The sequence below is a fragment of the Pteropus vampyrus genome, unplaced genomic scaffold (genome assembly GCF_000151845.1).
Source record: "Pteropus vampyrus isolate Shadow unplaced genomic scaffold, Pvam_2.0 Scaffold477, whole genome shotgun sequence".
NCBI lineage: Eukaryota > Metazoa > Chordata > Mammalia > Chiroptera > Pteropodidae > Pteropus > Pteropus vampyrus.
The window spans coordinates 1,745,309-1,757,091 of NW_011889258.1; the positions used below are offsets into that span (position 1 = coordinate 1,745,309).

Genomic DNA, 11,783 nt, shown 5'->3' on the forward strand with positions numbered 1-11,783 from the left:
ATCAGACTGTGAAGCAATTTATGTCCCATTGCATTTGTTGAGAACAACAGAGCAAACTGCGGGCAATTAGTAAAACCTAAAAGTTGAGAGTAGTCAAGAAAAGAGACAAGACCTGGAAGTGGGGGCCAGTCCCCAAAGCTGCTAAATATATTACCTAAAAAAATCTAGTTTCAAACAAAATTATGAGACATGCAAAGAAATAGGGAAGTATGAACCATACATTTAAAAAAAGGGGGCAACAGAAACTGCTTGTGAAAATGACTAGATGTTAGATTTAATAGACAAAATCTTCAAAGTAGCCATTGTAAATATGTTCAAAGAACTAAAGGAAACTATGCTTAAAGTAAAAAGAAAAAAAGTATGACATCAATGTTACATCAGATAGAGGCTATATATAAATAGAAATTATCACAAGAAAAAATGTGTAACTATGTATCGTGATGGATGTTAACTAGACTTATTGTAGTGATCAAAATATACACAAATACTGATTCATTACATTATACACATGAAACTAATATAATGTTATATGTCAATTACACCTCAATTTAAACAATTAACAAACTCGAAAAATGGATAGAAATTATGAACTCTGAAGAACAGAAAGAAAAATGAAGAAAGCCTCAGAGAAATATGGGACAATATTAAGAGTATCAATATATGTGTAATGGGAATATAAGGAAAGAAGAGTGAGAAAAAAAGCAGAAAAAAATAAGAAGAAATGATGGCTGCAAACTTCCCAAATTTATTGAAAAAATTAAACATGAAGGAACCTCAGTGAACTGCAAATAGGAAAAATGCAAATAAATGCACAAATAGTCATATTACAGTAAAAATTCCAAAAGTCAATGACACAGAGAAAGAGGAAAATGACAAAGAGAAAATCTTGAAAGCTGTAGAAGTAAATAGATTTCTACCTTACAAAGGAAAAATAAAAGCTAATTTCTCATCAGAAACAATGGAGGCCAGAAGGCAGTGGGATAACATATTCAATGTGCTCAAAAAAGAAAAAAAAAAAATCAAACGAGAATCCTATATAAAAGAAAGCAATCTTTTAAAATGATAGTGAAACAAAGACATGGCTAGATAAACAAAAAATGAGAGAATTCGTTGCTTCTGACCCACATTGCAAGAAATATTAAAGGAAGTTATTCAGGCTGAAAGAAACTGAATCCAGACAGTAATTCAAATCCACACACCAAACAAAGAGCAATAATAAAAATACTGTGTGATTATAAAAGGCAGTAAAAATACATTATTTTCTTAAATTTTTAATTGTATAAAACAACGTGTATACAATGTTATTATTTGACCTATAACATAACATATTTGCCAATAATAGCAACAAGAAGGTGAGTGAGAACAAAGTTTATTGGGCTAAACACATAATACCATATGATAACTCAGATCCATAGGAACAAATGCAGAGAACAAGAAGTGACAATCAGGTTAATATAACAAAATCTATAATTATTACTAGCTCTTCTTTCTTCTCGTACCTTTGTTAAAATATTAAATTATGTAATGATTATAATAATATATTGTTCGTATTGAAACATTTATAGATCATTTATAGATGTAATATGTTTAATACACCACAGAAGGTGGTGCCGGGGGTGGGGGAGTAGAGTTATATAGGAGCAACATTCCTATATTTCTGCAGAATTAAGTTAGTATAAATCTTAAGCTAATTCTTACGAGTTACAATGTACATAGGAAGCTTCAGAACTACCACTAAAAAAACAACTAAAAAATATGGTTAAAAAAAATCCGTAAAGAAATTTAAATGCTGCATTAGAAAAGATTCACTTAATGCAAAAGAAAGAAGTAAAAGAGGGATAGAGGAACAAAAAGTGCAATACATATATAGAAAACAAAAAGTGAAGTGACAATTATTGGTGAAAATATAAATTGGTACAGTCACTATGGAAGACAATATGGAGATTCCTCAAAAAATTAAAAATAGAACTACCATATGACCCAGCAATTCCATTTCTGGGTATATGTCTGAAGGAAATCACTGTCTCATACAAATATCTGCACCTCCATGCTCATAGCAGTATTCACAATTGCCAAGACATGCAAATAACCTAACTGTCCCCTGATGGATGAATGGATAAAGAAAATGTGATTGATATATATGTATATATATGCACACATATGTTACGCAATGGGATATTATTCAGATATAAAAAATGAAATCCTGCTATTTGCAACAACGTGGATGAAACTTGGCATTTTACTAAGGGAAGTAAGTCAGATAGAGAAAGACAAATACTATATGATCTCACTAATATGTGGAATCTAAAAAAGCCAAACTCATTAAAACAGGAGAATGGTGGTTACCAGGGGCAAGGGAGTGGGGGAAATGGGGAGATGTTGGTCAAAGGGTAAAAACTTCTAGTTGTAAGAAAAATAAGTTCTGGGAATCTAATTGTTGTTATGTTGTTAAGTAATCATTTATTAAGTAAAGACCCAGGGTTTTGGATGGTGAGCCTCCATTCAACAGAACACTACAAGGGAGTTGAAATAAAGAAGTTTATTACACTCAAGTCCTGGAGGGAGTACACCATATGCTTCAAGGGGCCATATGGGAAGATCAAGGCAGGGTACAGTCAGAAAGAGAGAGACAGAGAGAAAATCAGCAGGACCTGGGACATGACTTTCTTAGGATCAAAGGTTGGAGTACTTTGGGGTTCCTAGACTAAAGCTGAATAAGTCAATTCAAACCAAAAAGAGAAGGTGTTTGGTTAGCTTTGCAAGGGTTTTGTCTTAGGGGAGCACAAGAGAAAGGTCCTAGAAGACAGAAGACAGTGAAGACTATTTATCATAAAAGCTTTGGGAGAGTCATATTAGGAACTTATATTTAGTTGTGACTCTGCAGGTTGTTATCCAAGGCATGTGCTCCTGGGAGGAGCTAGTGTCAGTTCAAGGAACCTGAAGACCACTTGGCCATACAAAATGAACGTCAAGGTAGCAGTATTGTGGAGCAGTTTAGCTAAATTCTCAACGCTAATGTACAACATTACGATACTGTATTGTACACTTGAAAGTTGCTAAGAGAGTACATCTTAAATGTTCTTACCATAACAACAAAAAATAATTATGTGAGGTAAAGGATGCATTAACTAACCTTGTGTGATAATAATTTCACAATATATATTTGTATCAAATCATCACATTATACACCTCAAACTTATTATATGTCAATCATATCTCAATAAATCAGAGGGAAAAAGTTAAATGACAAATGTAAATCCAATATATTAACAATATCATTAATATGAATGGATTAAACAATCCAATGAAAAGGCAACGTCAAACTAGATTTTAAAAAATATCCAACTGCATGAAGTCTATAGGTGAAACAGTTTTGATTCAAAGATATAAATAGATTAAAATTAAATCGATGGAAAAATATACATGCAAACAGCAACACAAGAAAGCTGGAGTGCCTCTACTCATATCAGAAGAAATAAAATTAAAAACAATAAATATATATATTAGAGATAAAGGTAGATATTTATGATAGAAGTTTTAATACATCAGGAGAAGATATAACAATTATAAACATATGTGTATTTAACAGCAGACTACCAAAATATATGAAGAAAACCTGACAGAAATAAAAGTATAAATAGACAATTCAATGATAATAGTTGAGAATTTCAATACCCTATTTTCAATAATGGATGAAACAACTGGGGAAAACATCAAGGAAATAGAAGACTTAATACTGTAAGACAACTAGACCCCACAGATGTCGACAGACGTTCCACCCAACAAGAGTAGAGTATACATTCTTCTCAAGTGCACATAGAATATTCTCTATGACAGATCATATTTTAGAACATAAAACAGACCTCAATCATTTTAAAAGGGTAAAAATAATACAAATTATGTTTTCTGACCACAACGAAATGAAATTAGAAGTCGGTAACAAAGAAAATTGGTAAACTTACAAATATGTGGAAATTAAACAGCACCCTCTTAAATAACCAAAGAAGAAGAAATAAAAGATGAATTTAAAAATAATTTTAGAGGAATTACAATGAAGACAAAACATAACAAAACTTATGAGATGCATCTAAATCAATGCTTAGAGGGAAATTTGAAGTTTTAAATGCCTATATTTAAAAAAAGCAAAAATTAACAACTTAAGTTTCTACCATAATACACTTGAAAAAGAAGAGCAAATGAAATACAAAATATACAAAGGAAGAGAATAATGAAAATTAAATTAAAAAATTAGTGAAATAGAGAATAATAAATGATAGAAAAAACATCAATGAAAGCAAAAGTTGATAATATAAAACAATCAACAAGACAAAACTAGATAGGCTAACCAAGAAAAAAAGTGAAAGAAGACTCAAATTACTAAAATCAGGAATGAAAGACAAGACATTACTGCTGAGCTCACAGAACAAAAAGTACAAAAAACCTTCCAACAAATAAAGCTCAGGCCCAGTTTGCTTAGCTGGTAAATTCTAGCAAACATTTAAAGAATTAATGGCAATTTTTCACAAACTCTTCCAAAAAATAGAAAAGGAAATAAAACTTTGTAACTCATTCTATGAGGTATTGCCCTGGTATCAAAAGCAAACAGATCAAAAAAAAGAGAAAACTATAGATAATATCTATTATGAATATTGCGATGGTTAATTTTACCTGTCAACTTGACTAACCATGGATGTACAGATTAAACACTATTTCTGGGTTTGTCTGTGAGGGTGTTTCTGGATAAGATTAACATTTTAATTGGTCAGTAAAGTAGATTGCCTTCCCCATTGTGGATAGGCATCATCCAATCAATTGAGGACCTAAAAAGAACAAAAGGCAGAGGAAGGAGAAAATTACCTCCCCACCCCCATTTCACTACTTGAGCTGGGACAACTCATCTCTCACCTTATCCTGCCCTCAGACTGGGATTTAACCATTGGCTCCCTTGGTTCTCAGGGCTTCAGATTTAGAGTGAATTACGCCACTGACTTTCCTAGGTTTCCAGCTTGGAGGCAGCAGATCATGGGACCTCTCAAACCTTCATAATCATATGCGAGTCAATTCCTAGAGGAACAGAATTTTATGGACGAGTGTTCTGAATTGGTTCTGGGGTTTGGGGAATTGGCTCTCTAATATAATTAGATTTAAAGATGTTAATGAGCAAGGAGCTAGATAATTCTATATGTGATACTTTTCACCATTTTTAGAAAACTAACAAATATAATAATGTTGGTTGCTTGCTTCTAATATCATTGGACAGAACAGTGGAAGAAAAAGATGAACTCAGACATTCAAATTCACAGCTCAAGATCCACATAAGTGAATCTATGGCCATGCCACCCTGAACATGCCTGATCTCATCTGATCTCTGAAGCTAAGCAGGGTCGGGGCTGGTTAATACTTGGATGGGAGACTACCTAGGAATACCAGGTGCTGTAGGCTTTAAAAAATAAAAAAAGTAAAAATTAAAAAAAAAATTAAATTTTAAAAAAGATCCGCATAAATGGCCTAAGAGCTTCTCTATGTGCCTTGAAGAAGAGACCGTTATCTCTTGTAGCTGCAGGGCTGAAATTTCTGAAAATAAATGCAAAACCTTATGTTATGACTGCCTGAATTCTAATGCAAGTTGAACTCTCAGCCTCAAAGGGTATCTGCTGTTAAAGTGAGGACATGGATTGTGAAAGAATTAGATCCAATAAATTGGGATGAGGCCATGTAAAAACACCCTAATGTAGCTGTGGACATTAGGCCTCTAAATTCTCAATAATCAAATTTACCAGTGGAAGATACTCCCCACAACTAGTGGAAAGTGGCCTCCTTAATCCCCATGGAAACAGCCTTCCTATTTCCCTTGGCAACAGCATCTCCACCCTGATTGGTATCTTTCACCCATAGCATTATCAGCTTTTCCACTCATTTAAGGGGATTAAACATCCTTTGTCCAAGGAAATTGTAAAGGCCTCCCCTGAGGCAGTTGCTGTGCAAGAAAATGGTGATTCTTTTTAGGACACTCCCACCACCACTCTGCTTCTAGACTTATAACTACACTCAAGCTACAGCAGGCCCCTAAAAGGTGAGGTACGATGTGTGTCCCATGAGATGGTGTATGAGTTCTTAAGTTTTTTAATTCATACAAACAGAAATCCAGGGAACATGTGTGAGAACAGATATGAAAGGTATAGATAATGGTTAAAGGAACATAAGGTTGGAGCAGGTCAAATTTATTGACATAGGGTCGCTAAGCAGAAATTCTGTATTTAATGTTGCAGCTCTATGAGTTATAAAGGGCTCTAGCAGTTTGGTTTGTTTTTTGGTAGGACTAAAAGGTATCCAGCATGTGTGAATTGAAGATGCTGGACATGCTTTGGTTTAATGTAGAGGGAGGTATACAAAGGATTAGGAAGATTAGAGTATTGGAGTGGATTTTTCATTGAAGACAAACTCACTCAAATTTTGGAGAGTCCAGAAGACATACTTTGTACCAGTACTGTAAGGCATAAATTTGTGAGGGGAGGCACAGCATTCTTGAAGAGCTCTGTGATTACTATTCTCTGTAGGCCAGACCTCACAGTAGGAACTGCAGTCACTGAATTAGAAAACCTAAAGATAATGGGAGTAATTGGATCCCCATATGGCAGAGGCCAAGTAGGGGCACTCAACCACCAAAGGCAATGTGGGCATTGTTACTATAATGAATAGTAGAGTTAAAGCAGCAATCACAAAAAGATGACTTGCCCAGGCCTGTGGCATTGGCTAATTGCTCATGGTGTTCCTAAAAGTGAAAGAGATAGGAAGCTGTTCTGTAGGTTCAGGGTACCAAAGCTTGGGGTGCACGGTTCTGGCAACTGGAAGAATATGCGAGGAGCCATGGGCAGATGCTACATAGTTTTATTCAGACATAGCAAGACACAGCAAGACATAGGCACAGCTGCAGCTTCCCCACCAGTCTGCATAGGTGGGGCTGTTCTTATAACAAGGTGCATTATAGTGGCTTAAGGCCAGGTACTATAATCAATCACAATCTACAGGTTGTATAGGACACTGTATCTAAAGTTACATAGGATGCTGTATCTAAGGCTGCCCGGGAAACCCACAGCTTGCTGGGAGGGAGGCTGACTCCATCCATTTTGTCAGTCCCCTCACCCAACACTCCACTCCTTCATGGTTCCTCCTTTATCTAGCCATGGGTTTTGTTGATAGCCATGACAATAGGGTGGACCCTTGTACCCACATCCCACAGCAACAATATAGGGAGCAACAGCATGTCACCAAGACACAAGCCCCTACCCCAAGGATGGGGAGGACCCATCGCCATGTCGAGGAAAATATGGCCCATCACTCCTGTAGGGGGTCACCAGTTAGTTGTTGGATGACCTGTATCTCTTGGTTCAGCCCTCCTAAGGCTTGGGTGATATTTTTCTCATTGTCTGGGATGTATACACAGCATTGGGTGTGGAGGATCGTACAGGTTCCTCCTTGAGCTGCGGTTAAGATGTCTAAAGCCATCCGGTTTTGCAGCACTACCTTTCTTATTTGGTTTACTTCATTGATGAGCAGAATCAAGGTGGAACAGGTCTGATTCAGAGCCCAAGTTGTGTGGGTGGCCAAAGCAGTGACGTGTTTCAACCACAATGTCACCTGCAGCAGGCAGGAAAATGGCCAAGGGATAAAACTACCAAGGTGTCCACTTCATGCAAACATGGTGGGCATAATGAGCATCCCAATTGCTCGGTCATTTGGGCAAAGTCTTCCACACTTGGGCAAGGAGATACAGCCAACCCCAGGTACAATATCCGATCCATCTAGCTGGTACATATGGCCACTCATGGTTCCCACACACCCAGAGATTACCTGGGGATAGAGGGAAAGTGGAAACCAGCCCCTGATGTTTCAATCTTGTCCTCTAGTGTGTGAGGGGAATAACAATTGTTACATTGGCACACAATGGCCGAGGCATCCAGCCTAGAGGGCGGGTACCATTTGGCCTCTCAATAAAATAGGGAACCATTTCCTTTATCTTGACTCCCTCACTCATTAACCAATTCCACCCAGTGTACACAGAGTACCCAGCCATGGCTTGCAGTGGTTGTGTCGATTCCGCATCATGCTATCTACTTGTCGTTGAGCATTCTTCCATCTCTCCTTCTGCCCTTAGGCAAGTATGTGTCAGGACCCCATTTCCTCAGGGCATCCCATGCTGCTTGGTTGGCAGCATGTATACACCAGGGCAATCCCGCAGAAGCACTGGAAGGAAAGTCAGTGCACACCCACAGTCGGAGACATTGGCGACTGTGGCATAGGTGTATGCCCAGTCTTGGCCATACACCTATGCCACAGTCTTGACACATACTTGCCTAAGGGCAGAAGGAGAGAAAAGAGAGTGGAACCAGAAGAGGTAATTCTCTCCCTATTGGTAAAATATAGGCCAATGTTTTATCTTTGGAGAGAACAGTAGCCACCACAGGTGGCCAACCAGGTCAGTGGTACTATACTGTCTCTTCCTATTTCTGCATCTGTCTGGGACACATGACATAGTCCTGGAGAGCTCACTATAGGCCAGAGTGAGAGAACAAATGTGCTTTTTAGAATACTCTCAGGTTGTTCATTTCCAAGAGTTCCTGGGTACTTGACAGTCACTTGTGGTGGACAGCTGGCCGTCACCCAAATTGTGACTATTGAGTTGGCTGACAAGCCTTTTCCCCAGGGAGCAATCAGCCCAAGCTGCTGACAGTGTGGGGCTTGTATCTTCCATGGCCAAGACCATTGTCTTGTCTCCCCTGCTTGCAGGCAGGTGGGAGCAGGCAGCAAAACATTGCCATTCAACCCATGCCCAGGTTTTAATAATACTTCAGATGTGGTAACCTGTAATTGGATAGGAGCTGCAACCCAGTGCAGCAGAGCTTCTACTGGGGCCAGTCCTGTGGCTCAAGGTTTCTCATTCAGACTTCGTATCACTTCCCAAAACCAGGTGGCCTATGCCCTCAAACCCAGTGGGGTAGTAGAGACCTGCAAGTGTCTCTTCAACAACCCATTATAACGTTCAATCATCTCTGCAGCCTGGGGATTGTAAGAAGTATGCAAGTGCCAGTGGATATTCATCCATTTGGCCCAGGCTTGAACTTCATGTCTTGCAAAATGGGTGCCCCTATCACTTTCAATGACTAGGAGTCGACCATAAGAGGCACACAAGCATGTCAACGCTTTAATAGTGTGCCTTTGGTCAGCGGCCACACAAGGTCAGGCAAAAAGCAATCCAGTAGTGGTGTCAACTGGAGTGAGCGCGTATACTGCACTCGGCCTTTGGCAATGGCCCAGTGTAATCTACTTGCCATCACATCAGAGGGATGTGCCCTCTGGGCACTTGACCAAACTCCCGTCGACATCGTCGGGGGTTTGGGGTGACCTGTGCACAGACGGGGCACCATTCACAAGCATTCTGTACCTGAGCCCATGTAATCGGTATGTCCTATTGTTTTCTCACAGACCATATGGTCTTAGCCCCCACATGTTGCAACTATCGATGCAATCAGTAGGCTACATCTGTAGCGGGGGCCCCTTCCAGCCACCTCATTTTGCCTAGAGCATCTGCTTCATCATTCTCCGGTGACACTAACAGGGCATGTCCAGTGACATGATAGTAACATCCTTGTCTTGACCTAAGTCCCACAAGTCTTGCCACATGGCTTGTCCCTACAGGGGTCAGTGTCCTACCATCCACTGTTGCCACTTCCAAGTGGAGAGCCACAGGGCTAGACCCTTAAAGATAGCCCCGCTGTCTGTGCAGATTGTCAGCAAGCCATCTTCATGTGTTATCACCATTCATATGGCCTTAAGTTCTACCCATTGACTGCTTTGCCCTGTACCAATGTCAAATCATACATTGTCAGTGGCTGGCTGCACGTCTATGGCCACCCACCTTGCAGTGGGCCCTTGACTTGAGCCATCAGTATACCAAGCATTGTCTGGGACAGGGGACTTCCCTTCTTTAAATGGAGATGGCTCAGTGTCCGTAGGCTCTTCTTGTGGTTTCTCTGTACTAGTCATAAACTCTATGGGTCCTAAGACCTACTGCAGTTCAGCTGTTAGTGGGCTGGTTGCCAACACACTTCTCTGCTCTAAGTATGCACCCTATTTGGTTAGGGTTGGTGTCTGTGCTACCCCAGTCTTGGAGAAAATGATCCAAGTACAGACCCACCCTTGTATTGGGGTATGTGGTCTATACTACCACCTTGGTAGTCCCAGTGATGGCTTCTGTTCCCTGTAGGGCCATATAGGCAGCAGCTAATTTTTTCTCTATCAGTGAGTACCTGCTCTCTGCTCTCTTCTAGAGCTGAGACCAAAACCCAATAGGTACTTATCTCCACTTGGAGAGCTGCCAGAGCCCCCAGACATAGCCCTCTTGGGTCAGGTGTACATTCAATTCAAATGGCCGTCCAGGGTCAATGACTCTCAGAGCCTGTGCCTGCTGGATAGCTCTTTTGGTTCCCAAAAAGGCCTTTTCTACCTATTCAGTCCAATCCCACATAGCTCCCTTTTCACTAAGGCATAAAGGAGGCGGGCCATTTGCACCAAAAGGGATATGAAGGCCCTCCAATATACCAGCAAGCCCACATAACTCTATAGTTCTTTTACTGTTGTCAGGAGTGGAAAGGCCTGGATTTTATTAATCACTGCCTCAGGAATAACTTTCATCTTACCCAACCAGATAACACCCACGAATTGGACAGATAAGCCAGGGCCCTTTATCTTGGCGTCATTCATGACCCAGCCACATGTTTTCAAGTGTTGCAGTAGCACTAGGGTGGCTTGCTCTAAATTTGAAAGGGAAGCAGAGGTTAACATGATATCATCAATATAATGCAACAACACAACAGTCGGCGGACAATGCCATTCAGCCAAGTCCTTTGCTACCAAACCATGACAGATGGTTGGGCTATGCAGGTATCCCTGGGATAGCACCAGGAATGTGCATTGTCATCCTTCCCACGTGAAGGCAAATTGCTCTTGACTGGTAGGAGCCAAGTCAATGGAGAAAAAGACGTTAGCCAAGTCCACTACATTATGGTATGTTCCCAATTGTACTGTTAATCTGTCCATGAGTTCATCGATGGAGAGCACTGCAGCATGCAATGGTAGCGTTACTTTGTTTAGCTCATGCTGGTCAACAGTCATTCTCCAAGTGCCATCAAGCTTCTGGACAGGCCACACAGGGGTGTTGAAAGGGTTGTGTGTAGGGAGTACTATCTATGCCTTTTCTAATTCCTGAATAGTAACCCCAATCTCTGCATGGCTCCCCGGTAGGCGATATTGCTTGACATTCACCATCCTCCTTGGGGGTAGCACTTCTTTGGGGGGAATATAGAGTGTGTCCACACACCATAACTTTTACCACTTGCACCCTCAGGCAAAACTCCCCCGCCGAAAACTGCAAGCGCAGGCCTTGCAAAACATCCACCCCTAGGATGTATTCTGGGATCAGGGACACATATATCTTGTAGGTGCACAGAGGCATCCTCTCAATCCCTAGGGGTATAGTCACAGCTTTTCTCTTTATGATCTTGCCTCCGTAGCCATCAATGTACACTGCTAGCCCTGGGAATCTCTTTGGGTTGGCATGTATCAGGCTGCACTTGGCCCCAGTGTCTACCAATGCTAGCACGCATTGGAAATTTTGGGGGAAACCAGTGGATTGCAAGTTCCACATGTGGCCTCCAGTCCCTATTCATTCCTTCCAGAAGGGCACCTCAGCCTTCTCCCTAGTCATATAAGGAGAACGTGTCTGG

The 11,783-nt window shown here is 40.3% G+C and overlaps 1 pseudogene; it reads left to right on the forward strand.

Annotated features, from left to right (window-relative positions):
* Positions 1-5,323: 5,323 nt before the first annotated feature.
* LOC111732644 lies at positions 5,324-5,442 on the forward strand (annotated as a pseudogene).
* Positions 5,443-11,783: the final 6,341 nt, after the last annotated feature.